The following is a 14,107-nucleotide window of genomic DNA, read 5'->3' on the forward strand; positions in this document are numbered from 1 at the left end:
GAGAGTCACGGGGGAAAGGACACACACACATGAAGGCAGGTCTCTGATGAGAAGGCACTGCTATTCCCCCCACACACACAGGGCATGTCAGAAAATCATTTCAAATTCATTTTCAAAAGGAATGTTGATGGTGGCGATCAGTTACTGAGAGTCTGTTAAGTGCAAGGAACCACACCAGGGGCATCACATACTTTATCCCAAGTGACAGTAACCTCGAGAGGCATGTACATCTCCATTTCACATATGGGGAAACTGAGGCACGGGGTTGTACAGCTGTAAGTGCTAGAGCCAGATGGCTCTGAATGGGAGGGTAGCGGAGGCCCCCGGGGGGAGATGAGGCCTGGTGAGCTGGACATTTGGGGAGGCAGGTGCCCCAGGGTCAAATCCCAGCCCCAGCATGTGCCCACTGCGTGACCTCGGGCGATTCGCCTGCCCTATCTGATACCTCAAAGGCAGGCACCAATGCCAGGCTCCCCAGAGCACAACAAGTGTGAAGGATGGGAAGGCAGTCCTCTGGGGGCAGGACGGAGGATGCATCCAGATGGGGACTTGTACATTCAAAGGCCCGGAGGAGGGAGGGCTCCAGCAGGCAGAGGGAGGAGAAGTTGGCCACAGAAGTGAGAGGAAAGGACAGACAGAGGGGACCTTGGGAGGAGGGACACTGACGGTGCAACAGGGTCCAGTCTGGCCACAGGACAGGCAGGATGAGCACTGGATGTGGGGATACAACTCAGACCACCCACTGTGCCCCGCTTCAGCCCACGTCAGCCTGTGTCCACCACACCAAGGCACAGCAGCAGCCCCTCCCCTGTCACACCCCACTGTCCTCCTGGAGCCCCCATCACCCCTCCCGTCCCTGCACAAGCCCCTCCAGAGCCCCAGCCCCAGCCCTTCCCTGAGGACCTCAACACCTCAGCAGCCACAGCCCCCCACGTGGGGACCATCACAGCTTAGAGACGCATCTCCTTCTCCTTAGCAACCACCAACACCCAGGCCACACTGCAAGCCTCCTCCCCTGTCTCCTCCTCTCTCCATGGAGACCACAATGCCACAGAGGCGGGTCCCTCTCCACGTCACTCAGCAACCGACAGGACAACAGCTCCCTCCACGTGGCCACCACCAACACAGCCTCAGTGACAGCGACAGCCTCAGCCTCTCCTCTCGGGGGCAGCCACCAGCCCCAGCCAGGACAGAAGGGCTCCTGCAGGCCTGCCCGCCGGCCCTGGCCCATTAGTGGAAGCCTGCTCTCCCTGCCGCCTCAACACACAAGCCACTGGATCAGGCCAGGTACTGATTCCGCCCAGCGTTTCCCCTGCTCCCAACTCACTCCCAGCCCCTCAGGCTGCCCTTCTCTATAACAGAAAGGCCCCACCTGAGGGAGAAGAGGCCATGTTCTCCCAGGCCGGCCCAGGAAGCCAGTCCCTCACCCCCACCAGGTGCACAGATGCCCCAGCCGGCTGGGCTGCAGGCAGGCCTGCTCAGCGTCTCAGCTGGGAGAAGAGGCAGGAGTGGGGTGTCTGAGCCAGCAGCCAGCAGCGGCTTCCTCCCCAGCCTCCCAGTGGACCAGTCCCAGCCCCCAGAAGGCCTGCCACTCTACCAGCTGCCTCATGGGCCCTGTGGAAGGGAAGCTGAGGAGGGGTGGGTTGGGGTGCCCGCAGCTGGGGGCAGGGCTGGGCAAGGCAGGAAGGGACAAACAGTGGGCAGAGCCTGGCCCACATCACGGGTTGGCAAGGCCAGGTCATGTGAGCCGGGCTCACCTCCATCCACACTCACACGCTCGGGAAGGACCTTGTCCTTACCAGCCGTCTGCGGGCAGAGGGGGCCCCTGCGGCCAGCAAGGCTCTGTTCCTGGCCTGGTCTCAGGGCGGTCCCCACAGCAGCAGTGGTGGCAGCAGCAGTGGCAGTGGGTCTCAGGTCCTGGCCCAGCTCAGGCAGCAGCAGCTCCTCACCCAAGTCCTCTCCTGTGGAGGCGAAGGGAGAGGGAGGAGGGAGGAGAGGAGAGGCGGAGAGAAGGAGAGGGAGGGGACAGCAGGAGGGAGGGAGGGAGGAGGGAAAAATGCTGAAGTCTTGAAGGGTACACTCACTTCTTTCTTAGGTTTCCCATGGCAACCGAATATACCACAAATGAATATCAGTGTGAGAGAGAGGGAGGAGAAAGAGGGAGGGGATGGAGGGAGATGGAGGCAGAGATGGAGAGAGATAGAGGCAGGAGATGAGGAGATGGGGGCAGGGAGATGGAGAAAAATGATGGGGCAAGAGAGATGGAGGGGAAGGGTCTCCAGGCCCAGATGGAGAGCTGGGGGCTCCCCACCAACCCCATTGGATTCAGAGGGAGGGGAGGGGCCAGAGGCCACAGGACTTCTTTCAATCCCTCCATGGCCTCTTGGGCAGGAGGAGCAAGCAACAGATGGATAGATGTTCTGACAGCCTCAGGGCCCACACCCCCCCATCCTCTCCACCCCATGTCCTTCACTGCCTGCTGGGCCCCAAGTCACAGTCCCAGCCCCAACCTCACTCAGTCATGGACACACACCCAGGTGGGAATGGCCACCCACACCCTCACACTGCCCTGACGCCCAGTCCCACACACATAGCCTTCCCCTTCTCGTGCCCAACCACGCCACCCTTCTGCTGGTCACCCCAACAGCAACACGGCCCACTCCCCTCTGCTACAGGGAACAGGCACCCTCTCCCAGCGCACATCTCTGATTCAGAACTCTGCAAGGCCCTGCACCCCCTCCCCGCGTGCCCACAGCCTGTGCCCCACTTCCCACCATATGTGCTCACACACCCTAAGAGCAATGTACCTGCTCGACCTCCACCTGCACAGGCTCACTCCCAGACCTTCCCTCCATCTGTGCACACACGTGCACACCACGCGCTCACCCCCTTCCCTTGGAGGCCCTCCCTCGGTCTGGCCCTGCACCCCCCCCTCCCCCCACCAGCCCAGATGGTCCTCCTGGTCCTCCCCATCAGGCAGACGCTCACACCTGGGCCCCTTGACATAGCCATTCCCAAACAAATGGAGACCCACCGGAGCTGGCAGCCAGCAGCAACAGCACAGAAACACAGGCCCCCTGCGCCGTCTCAACTCTGTTACCCCTACCCAGAGGCGGAAGAAAAGGAAAAAAGCAGCAGGCTTGCTCCGGGAAAGGGCTCCCAGGCCCAGGAGGGTCACTGCTCCCCCTCCCGCCCCAGCTGCAAGGCTCACACTTGACCCCGAGCCCAGGGGCCAGCAGGGACAGGACAGCACCCCAAGTCGCACACATACCCTCACACACAACCTGCACCCACAGGACACCAGACTTTCACACTCCCTCAGACACACGTGGGCACACAGCCCCCAATTCACTGTACACAGCTGCCCACCCAGGGGCCCACCTCAACACACAGGCCCACACAGGTGCCCCTACATGCCTGGAACATGCACAGACACACGGTAACACACGCACGGAAACACAGTGGACCACCCCCCACACACAGCTTTCACCACAGACACCCACACAAACCTGCCCGTGGGCACAGGGGTCCCCTACACAGCTCATGGGTCAACACATCCAGGCCCCAAACATGCCCCCTCACATGGTGACCTACTCCCCGCCCTCCAGCACGCACGTGGCCACACCTGCACACCCGCACAGTCCTCCCCGGTCAGTTCCCAGCGGCGTCCCCCCGCACCCCCATCCCGTCCACACCCACCTGACACACACATCCTCGCCAGCAGCTCCGCGGGCCCTCGCCGCGATCGCCCCCTGTCCGCGGGCGGGCCAGGACCCGCCAGTCCCCAGCCCCGCACCCGCGGGTTTATGATCCCGCGCACCGCGCCGAGCCCAGAGGCCGTGAAATTGGCTGCGAGCGTCAGGGGATGCGGCTGCAAATTCTAAGCACAGGGAAGCAAGGCGGAAACCCGCCGGCTGGCCGCGCGCGGGCGGGGGCACCGCAGAGCCGCGGGCAGCTGGGACTGTGCGCCCGCGCGGGCGGGGGGCGGGGTGCGGGCGCCCCCGGAAGGGGCTCTGTGCGCGCTCCCGCTCCCGCTCCCCCCGCGCCCCTGCCCGCCCCCGCAGCTCCCGCCCAGCCGGCCGGGCCCTCCCCCGGCCCAGCCGCCGTGCCCAAGCCCGGCCCCGGACTGCGCCTAGGTGCCCCGCTGGCCCAGCCCGGGACGCCTGCCGGGGACGAGCACACCCTGCTGCCCTCCAGACCCGGACAGGCCTCCGCCAGAGCTAGGCGACTCTGCGTCGCCTCCTCCGGGACGCCTTCCCGGCTTTCCGGCCGCCTGCCGGATTCTTTGCTCCCCACCACTTCCCTCCTCTGGCCTCTGCTCACACGCACAGCCGCAGGCTCAGCTCCACCCGCGGCCTCGCACCAAAGAAAGGGAGCGGGAGGGCATCGCTCTGTCCAAAGATGCAAGACGCTGGGTTCCCTCATCCCCACCGCACCTCATGCCTTTACCGGCTGCGCGGCCTTGAACCCGTGACCACAGACTCTGCCTCGGTTTCTGATCGATGCAACAGGAATGATGTAGAGGATCGTTCTGAGAATTGAATGAGGGGCTCTTTGAACAGGCTTGGACCAGCAGCCAGTGAACCGGGAAGATTATTAGTCAGTATTCGTCAGTATCAGCCTCCGTCTTGCTGCTGTGTCACCCCAGGCAAGGCGCCTCACTTCTCTGAGCGCAGGCTCCTCTGGAAAATGAGGAGGTGTGTGGGAGGAGTCCAGGAGATGGCTGGGAATACATAGCAACCTCTTCAGCTGCCAACATGGGTGCATTAATCTGGAAATGCATTTAAAATGCAGGTTCCCGGGCCCTGCATCGACCCTACTGAACCAAAGTCTCAGCAGGCAGGGCCCAAGAACCTGCATTTAACAAACACCCAGAGACTCGGTGCTCCCTGACGAAAAGGATAGTGCTTCATTTCTTAGTTCCGAGTGTATGGTCTTCTATGGTTGATCCCCAAACTACATTCCCGTCTCGTCCTCCCAAAATCCACGTCAGGCTTTCAGACCTCCAGACCTCAGCTCCTGTGTTCTCTGCCCCTGGCCTGCCCCCGCCCACTGGCCCCTGGATCTCTTTCACAGCCCGCCAGCCAAAATTAAACCAGATATTAGAGTGTTTCGCTTTGTGCCTGGCAAATAGCAGGTGTGCGATCACGGGAGACCTGCAAAGCCCTGAGCAGAAGTGGTTCCAACCTCTTCGCCCCGCTTACAAACAAGGCTGGCTCAGCACGCGGCCTCAGCCTGCAGCACCAGCCCCACCTCAGTGGGGTCACAGACAACAGAGAACCTCCGTCAAGCGAGCCTCACTGTGTACAGGCCCCACGCTGGGCACGTGGCAAGAGTCCCACATGTCTCATCTCTCCTCCAGGACAGGCGCTCATCCCTGCAAGTCCTGCCTGAGCTACCCCTGGGGGAGACGTGCTCCTAAGGGTGTGAACGTCAGCCTGTAGGTAAAAGGAAGTTGTTCAACAAATGCTGTTTGAGTCTCTACCTGTATGGAGCCGAGAGAGACAGGCAGGAAATGGCTCAACAAGCAGAGCCAGCCCCTACCGCCCCCCTTGCCATGAGAAGGTCAAGGAAAGGAGGGAGGAGGGCATGCCAACCCCACAGCCTCTATAGCCCCAAGATCCAGGGAGAATTGTGGGAGGAGAGAGATGATAGAGATAAGCCAGAGAGGGAAACTGAGTCAGGCCTGAGTCTTGGGGTTGGGCCCAGAGCAGAATGGGTCAGAGAGCCCTTGGAAATTGCTCCTCACTCCCCCACTGAGAGAAGTGACACACATGACGACGTACTCTGCCTCCCCCTCCAACCCCTTCTGCACACTTCAGCTGGGGGGTAGGTGGTTCCCAGGCCCTCCCTCCTCAAGCCTCCTCAGGCCCCCAGCCCTGCTCCAGGAAACAGGTTCTATGCATTTCGGGGGGTTGGGGGGGAGTGAAGGCTGAAAATATGGGAAAGAAACATCGCACATGCACGCGCGCGCGCGCACACACACACACACACACACAGCCCAAGACCCACTCCAAGGAACCAGGAATGAATCTAGGAGACAGATGGGAAGGGGGCGGGAACTCATCTAATTGACACCTACTATGTGCCAGACACAATGCTACACACTTGGTATTCTCTTACATAAGCGACATACAGGAGTTAGGAATTCGGTACTGTGATCCCCACTTTATGTTGAGGAAGCAGGCCCTGTGGAAGTGGAAGTGAACTGACTTGCCCAGGACATACCTCCAGGAGGAAATAAGGCAGAACTTGGACCCTGAGCCCCTGCCCTTTCCCGGAGGGAGACAGGGAGAGTGTGGCAGAGTGGTCCCACAGCCACTGCTGAGACCGCAAGAGACTCAGGGCCTGGAGAAGCTGGTGATCCTGAAGCAGCGCCCCCGCCATCCCCTAGGGGAGCCCCACAGAGAGCCCACTGTGTGCCCCAGCTGTGCAGGTGCTGTGGGACAAGGGAGCAGGTTGCCGGACTGTCACAGGTCACTGTGGCGGGAGGGATGAGGAAGGAACAGGGAGAGGGCCGAGACCCTAGACGCACGCATGCCTCGTCCGGAACCCCTCTGTTTCTGGTCTGCGCAATGGGGACTAAGATGAGCCGCTCAGAAAGCTTGGGGGATTCCCTGCCACTTACAAAGGGCTTCACACCGGGCCTGGCTCGCAGACTCAATGAATATTAGCTAATATCTTCATTGTTATCATCACTCTAATTATTGCCATCAGCAGCATCGAGCAGCCAGCCTGCTGCCTCTGCACCCCAGGTGTCAGCTTGCCCAGGTGGCTCTCCGGAGCCTCCCTGGGGACGGTCTGCAGAGCTGAGGGGGGAGGGGCGGAGGAGGAAGATCTATTATTCCAACCCCCCAAAGACACATCCCCAGTAATAGTGGCGGTGCCTCCGCCCCAGGTGCTAATTGAGCAGGAAGAAGGTTAATTTAATAGGGGATGGGCTGGGGCAGCAGGAGGCAGAGGATTGGGTTCACCTTCTGGACTATTAAGGCTGCCCCTCGCTAAGGAGGCTGGGCTTCGAGGCAATCCTGTTCCTGGCTGCCTGCTCTGCACAGCACTCCATCGCAGCACATTGGGGAGGGGGGGAGGGGGCGGAGGGAGGGCCTGGGCCCAGGGCCACTGTAGCTGCAGTGGGTGAGGGTAACCACGAAGGGTGTCATCCTGGCCCTGCACGTGGTGCCACGTTCTCACACTCACTCATCCAACCTGCAAGGCAAGCAGCGTGGCCCTGCACAGTCAGGAGAGGTGGCCCCCTCGTCGCACACGGGACAAAGCAGAGGTGTCACTGGAACCAGTTCTGCAGACCTCGGAACTGGTAGTCCCTCACACTGCTGTCCAGGGGCCCCCAATGACCACCTCGGGCCGACTCCACTACAGAAGGCTGGGGAGGAGGGTGCACCCACTTCTGTCGCCCTGACTCTCTCTGAGTCCTGTGACGTGGGAGAACAAGCAAGCACTGCACTGGGAGTGAAGGGCAGCCTCTCCCCTGGGCCCCTCACCCGGGGAAACTCCCGCCCCCACCCCCACTTCACATAGTTCCCTGTCCCTCCAGAAAGTGAGAGTGCCCTGCTGGGAATGACCTGCCAATCAAATGGGTCTCCCTGCACCCACACAGTGAAGCAGGGGTGGGGGGATCTCCCTAAGGAATGAATCAGCAACAGCTTACTTTAACCTCCAGAACTCAGTTTGCTCATCTGTCAAATGTCCGCATCATAGCAGCCAGCCCGCCAGCCTCACTACTGTGAGGAGCCAGGAGAGAAAAGAAAGCTCTTTACAAAGTTGGACTCAAAACTGGGGAGTGGGGGGCGAGAGGGGAGGGCAGCTGCTCTGGACTAGGGGATGGGAAGCAGGGATGAAGCTCACACAGACAGAACCCCATACATGCCAGGTGCCCGGCCCAGAGGCCCACTGCCTCCTGGAGTCCCCCCAGGTAACAGGGGAGGAGCTGAGGCTCAGAGAGCGGGCAGGAATGCCTAAAGCACAGAACACAGAGTGAAGACATGGGATCAGAACCAAAAGTCTCTGCTGTGGCCACTTTCTGCTGTCACATGCGCTTACACACACACACACACACACTCACACACACACACACACAAAGACTCACTCGTACATATGCACCCAAGGGCCTGTGCAACCTGGCTGACGAGAACAGGCCCTGGTGGGGGCGCAGACATGGGAACGGAAGAGGAGACACCCTATAAGGGCAGAGGCGATGCACGATTAGGGGACAGGAAAGGAAAGGGGTCCCACACGCACTCAGGAAATGAGGCCTCTTGGGAGGGACCACTCACTCTAAAGCTCCCCTCCACCCCCTCACAACACAGGGGACAGGCCCACACTCAGCCACTCACACAGTGACGCCTCCCACTGACATCACATACTCCGGCTGGTAGGGGTGACCCCTCACACTGCTGTCCCAGTGACGTCACTGGCAACCTGGAGCTGATGTCGCAACCAGAGGTTCTCACTGACGTCACACACATGCTTCTCCCTGGTGCCCCCCTTCGATTCCTCCTCTTTCTTCCTGCCCAGGTCCAATGCCCCGAGGTCCCCACCCACATACACAGCTCCAGGGCACACAGCTCACTCAGCACACAGGACACATGTGTGTGCGTGTGCTTGTGTGTGCGTTCCTCTCACAGGACACACATGCACACACATATGCAGGCCCTCCTGCCCTGCTGATGGCCGGGACACATGTCCCACAGGTGCCCACAGGCACAGGCCACGGGAACAGGTGTGGGAGCCGGGCACACACACACTTATACATGATTCAGCTCCCAGATGCAAACGTTCCCCGGTCACTAAGGCAGGCGGCCTGGGGCCTGCGGCCTCCATGACATTCCTCCAGGTGCTGCCAGCACCCTCTCCTCCCCCTGCTTTGCTCCCACAGCCTGGCCTGCTGACAGCAGGCGACAGCAACAGCCCAGACACACACACACACTCCAGCCCAACACCTGTGTCTCTAGGCAAGGGGACTCAGGCAGTGCCCTCCAGAAGCAGCCCCGGGGCAGGGTGGGAGGAGGCTAGGGGGAGGGGACAGAGCAGGGAGCCCAGAGCTGCAGAAAGTGCCCTCAAGTACCATGTCCCCATCCTCCCCAGCTGAGAAGGAGCAGGGACACCACCCTCTTCTCCTCTCCTTGGGCCCGATGCAGGCTGGCCTGGCTGCCTCCATCCCAGACACAAACTCCCTGAGTACCCCCCACGCACACACCAGCGCTCTTCCCTCCCCACATTCCAAGGAAACCCTGCTGGGCCACGGACTGTGTGCGTGCGTGTGCCCGTGTGTGTGTGTGTGTGTGTGTGTGTGTGTCCGCGCAGAGAGCGGGGTCCACCCTGCACACACATCCCTCCCCACGTGCACACAGCGCCCCACCAGCCAACACGCCCACCCCCTGCCCCCTCCTCTGCCAGCTGCTGGAGTCCACACTGCACACACACACACACACACACACAGCCTGGCGGTGGCCTTGGCCTTGGCCCTGGCCCTGCCAGAGCTGCAGCCTCTGCTGATTGCTGCCTCCCCAGGGGCGGCCTGCCCGCTGGCCCCACACGGAGAAAGGATGAAGCCTTCACAAGGGTCCCCACCCCCTGGTCGCCCCCACTCCCCAACTCCAGTCCTTTTCCAAACCCATCGCCCTCCTGGGGGGGGGGGGGGTAAGTCCCACCCCTCCCACTGGAGCTGTCACCCAGAACGCATCAAAGCCCCCTTACCAGCGAGGAAGACGAATTCCTTGACCCTAGCAGCACTCCGTGAAAGAGGGGGGCGAGGCCCCCGATTCGAAAAGATGGGGGCAGAGGAGTGCGGTGTGGTGCGGGCTGGCACCGCCGTCCCCCATCCAGCCTCTGCACCACCCGCAAAAACCCTCGCCTCGCCTCCCGTCCGCCTCGTCCTCCCGCCTCCACCCACCGCCCCCTCCACTCCACGCCCCGCGCAGGGTGGTCCCCGGGGTTGCACGGGATCCCCAGACCCAGGCGGCCGTGGGGGCGGCTTCCCCGTCTCGCCCCCCCCCCGCCCCGCGCGTCCCCTCCAAGCCTCACCCCCACTGGCGGAGGGGGTGCCCTTCAGTGCCAGCCCCACTCCGCTGTCTCCCCGGCCCCGGCCGCGGGCGCGGGGATCCGGAGGAATTCACTCACCTCCAGCCCCGCCGGGTCCCAGCCGAGCGCCGCCTCGGGCAGCGGCTGCGGGGCCTGCGCCTGAGTGTGAGTGCGCGCGGGTGCGGGTGTGCGCGGCGCCCGGCGGGCTCGGCGCGTGGCGTGTGTCTGTGGCGTGGCCCGTGTGTGCGTGTGTGTGTGTGTGTGTGTCTGAGCGAGCGTGTGCGCGCAGACACCGCCGCCCCCGCCGCCTCCACCGCCCACCACCGCGCCTCTGCTCCGCGGAGCCGCCGCCTGGAGGGGCCGAGTGCTGGGCGTCAGGGCCCAGGCCGCCGTCTGTCTGTCTGTCCGTCCGCCCACGCCGCCCGGCGCCCGTTCCCTTCGCAGGCCTTTCCGCAGCCAGACCCCCGCCCCCTCTCCCGACTGGATCCTTCCACGGACACGCACACTCGCAGACACACACCCGCCGCCGGGGCCGCGCCTGGCTCCGCGCTGCAGCTGCAGGGCCCGGAGAGGCGGCGGGGGCCCCGCGGACCGCAGAGCCCGGGGCGCTGGCCGGGCGTCCCCCCCCGCCCCTCCCCCCGCGCCCCTCCCTGGTCCCCGGCCCGCTCACCCTGCCGGCCGGTCGCCGGATCGGGTCCAGCCGCCGCTGTCGTGTGCGCATTCAACAGCTGGAGGCAAACTTACTGCGGGGCGGGCCGCCCGAGGTGCACAGCGCCCCCCAGCGCCCTCCCGGGAACGCCCGCACCCCCTGGCTCCGTCTCCCCGGGTGGACCCGCGCACACACCTGCTGACCCCGGCCCCAGCCGCCTGCGTCCTGCGCTCAACCTCGGGCAAGCCAAGAGGAGTGGCTGCTGCGCTCCCATTTTTAGAGGCGAGACAACTGAGGCTCCGCGAGAGGGGTGACACCTCCAAGGTCACACGGGGAGCCTGATAGCAGAGACCGCACTGGACTCCAGATCTCTCTCCCCTGAGCCAGGGCTCTGGCTGCTGCTCACTACCTTTCCCTGCGTATCGGGGGAGTAGCCCAGGGGCCTGCTGGGCTCAGTGGCAGCCCAGGATGGTTCCTCCGGCCCTCGCCCCTTAGCGCCTCCCTGGCCAACGCACCCGCGCGCATGCACCCCCTTCAAAGGGGTAAGCGAGCGGCAAGAGGTAGGAGATGCAGAAAGAAGTTCTGGCACCTGGAGCCCGTACCCCTGCACTTGGGCACTCGGAGGGCACACCGCACCTCCTCCCTCCTGCCCGGGAGAGGGGGCCTGTATCGCAGGTGCAGGAGGAAACAGACCCGCCTTCTCTGCATTCCCGGGACCAGTAACCAACACGCTGAAGCCCGGCCTAGAGCAGGCCCTGTGCGTCTGTCACGTTGATGGGGCCCCTGCACCGGCGCCTGTCAGGTGGTTAAGCCAGGGCTGCAGGCACTCCCCCGGGAGCATCCCACCCAGGCCAGGGACGGAGGAGAGTCCCTGGAAGGAGCCACTGCCTGAGCTGAGTCTTGACTGGTGAGCAGGAGCTGGTCAGATGAAGAAGGGTGTCCCAGGCTGCGGACACAGCGTCTGCAAAGGCACGGAGGCGTGAGACAGCGTGGTGTGTGTGTGCACAGGGGACTCCATGAAGGTGGTATTATTAGAGCAGAAAGAACATCTGTTCAGAAAGTCCTCCCTCCTGTCGTCTGAAAACAGGTGAGCGAGTCTAGGGTGGGGTTAGGAGGTCAGACAGTCCCCGGGACCCAGGAGTAGGAGACAGACTGAGACGCTGCAGCTCAGCCCTCCACAGTTGCACTCCAGGCTGCTTGCACACTCCTACCCACCCTTCAAGGCCCCTCGCTGCAGACCCAGACAAGTCAGTATGCTGTCTCTTCCCTCTACACTGAGCCCTCCTAGAGGCGAAGGTCCTTATGGAACATAGTGGATGTCCCCTTCGCAGGACTGGGCGTGAAGCCGGGTCTCAGCCCAAAGTCCTGGCTGGAAGAACCGTCCCCCCACCGCCCCGCCCACCTCAGGCACTGACACAACGGCCCCTGCGCCCCCTGGCGGATCCAGCGCAACTGCAGCGAGCTCCCCAGTTCACCCCGTGCCTGCGGCTCTCCCCTGTGCCAACCCTCCAGAGGTGGGCACTGGCGGAGGCCCTGGCTTCCGCCCAAGAAACTGAGCCACGTTCCCAAGAAATGCCAGGCAGCAGGCGGCAAAACGTTCTCTTCTGGTTCGGTTTGCATGACTTTCCCAGTCAGCTGCCAAAGGGCAAGTCACGCCCCTCCCTGAGCCTCTGTGCTCTCTTTTGTGAAAAGCAGCCCTGTTGCCAGCACAGTGCTGGGCTCACCGCATGGGCCTGCTTCCCCTGGGGCCCTCCAGGTCTAGCTGAATTAGCTCTGAGCTGCTTCTGAGCTCTAAAACTTTCTAAGATTCTCCCTTCGGAGACTTTTTCCTCACCAGGCAGACAAACTGGCGACACTTCTGAACTCTTAACTTAGTCAGCGCCACCAGATAGAAGATGGGGTTGGCCTGGCTCACCGAGGGTCATGGTGGACCACACTATCCGGACACCCAACTGGGCTTTCTCTAGACCCATGGTCAGCAAACTGCGGCTCGCGAGCCACATGCTGCTCTTTGGCCCCTTGAGTGTGGCTCTACCATGTGTGGGCGCGCACGTACAGTGCGATTGAAACTTCGTGGCCCATGCGCAGAAGTCGGTATTTTGTGGAAGAGCCGGTATTTTGTGGAAGAGCCACACTCAAGGGGCCAAAGAGCCACGTGTGGCTCGCGAGCCGCAGTTTGCCGACTGCTGCTCTAGACCAGCGCTGTCCAGCAGAACTTCTTGCGATGGTGGAAATCTTACCTATCCGCCCGGTCCAATACAAGAGGCGATAACCATATGTGGCAATGGAGCGCTTGAAATTGTGACTCTTGGGATTGAGGAACTAATTTTTTTTACTAATTTTGATTTAAATAGCCATATGTGACTGGTTGCAGCCATGTTGTATAGTGCAGGCCCAGAAAGACAGCAGCCTCCTCAAAATAAAACCCAGAACACACACACACACACACACACACACACTCACACCAGGAGACCCTGAGCACCCTGACAGGCCTGGGGTGGGGGCGTGAGGAGGCTGCTCAGAATCTCTAGGAGGACAGGCAAGTTGAGACAAACGTGGGCAGCAACGTGTCCATCCCCCCAGTCACCGTCCGAGGTTAGGCCTTGCCATCTTTCACCTGGACACCTGCAAAACCCCCTTAATCACCCACCTATTAAAAGCCTCCATTAACCCTGACCGATGTGACTCAGTTGGTTGGAGCATTGTCCTGTGCACTGACGGGGCCCAGGTTCGATTCCCGGTCGGGGCACATACCCAGGTTGCGCATTCAATGCCCCATCAGGTTCAACCCCTGATCAACGTGAGTACCAGGAGCAACCGGTCAATGTTTCGCTCTCTAAAATCAATGTTTTTAAAGCCTCCATTAGCTCCCAGGGCCCAGAGCCATGTCAGAGCCCAGGGATGTGGCATGTTTCATGACGTCAGATGTTGCACGGCAGCTGCCTAGCTGCTCCCTCTGCAGACAGTCGTGATCCGTTAGTGATGCCTGCCTAGGGTGCAGGCAGAGGGATGGTGCACCCTCTCTGCTGGGACTGAAACCCAAAGTCCTTCACTTGCCCAGACAAGGCCCTTTACAGCCAAGCCCTTGCTTACCTCTCCTGCCCTTTCCAGAACATGCCATGAGTCTCTCATCCCATCATCTCAACACCTGTGTGTGCCCTCAGCCTGGAAGCCTTTCCTCCTTCCCCAACTATCTACTTCCAGTCCATTATCAGGTACTGCTCAAAGGCCGCCTCCTCCGTGAAGCCTCCGCTGACCACCCCTAAGCTAAGCTGGCCCAGTTGCTTCATCCACTGGCTCCCAGGCCATCTGTGCAGGCCTTCATGACAGCATGCATCACATCGTATTATTATTCATGAATCACATCATATTATTATTCATTCTCACTCTCCACCCCTCCCTCATTCCTCACTCTATCAC

General features: G+C 61.8%; 1 protein-coding gene across 1 annotated transcript in view; it reads right to left on the reverse strand.

The window, feature by feature from the left end:
- Positions 1-9,831, reverse strand: part of ELFN2 (extracellular leucine rich repeat and fibronectin type III domain containing 2) — a 47,593-nt gene extending 37,762 nt beyond the window's left edge. The window contains 2 exon segments of the mRNA XM_070411064.1: positions 1,800-1,961; positions 9,715-9,831. The gene's annotated coding sequence lies outside the window, so the exon portion shown is untranslated.
- Positions 9,832-14,107: the final 4,276 nt, after the last annotated feature.

The sequence above is a fragment of the Myotis yumanensis genome, unplaced genomic scaffold, assembly GCF_028538775.1.
Source record: "Myotis yumanensis isolate MYYU_CA2020_CCGP unplaced genomic scaffold, mMyoYum1.0.hap1 SCAF_3, whole genome shotgun sequence".
In the NCBI taxonomy this organism is placed as follows: domain Eukaryota; kingdom Metazoa; phylum Chordata; class Mammalia; order Chiroptera; family Vespertilionidae; genus Myotis; species Myotis yumanensis.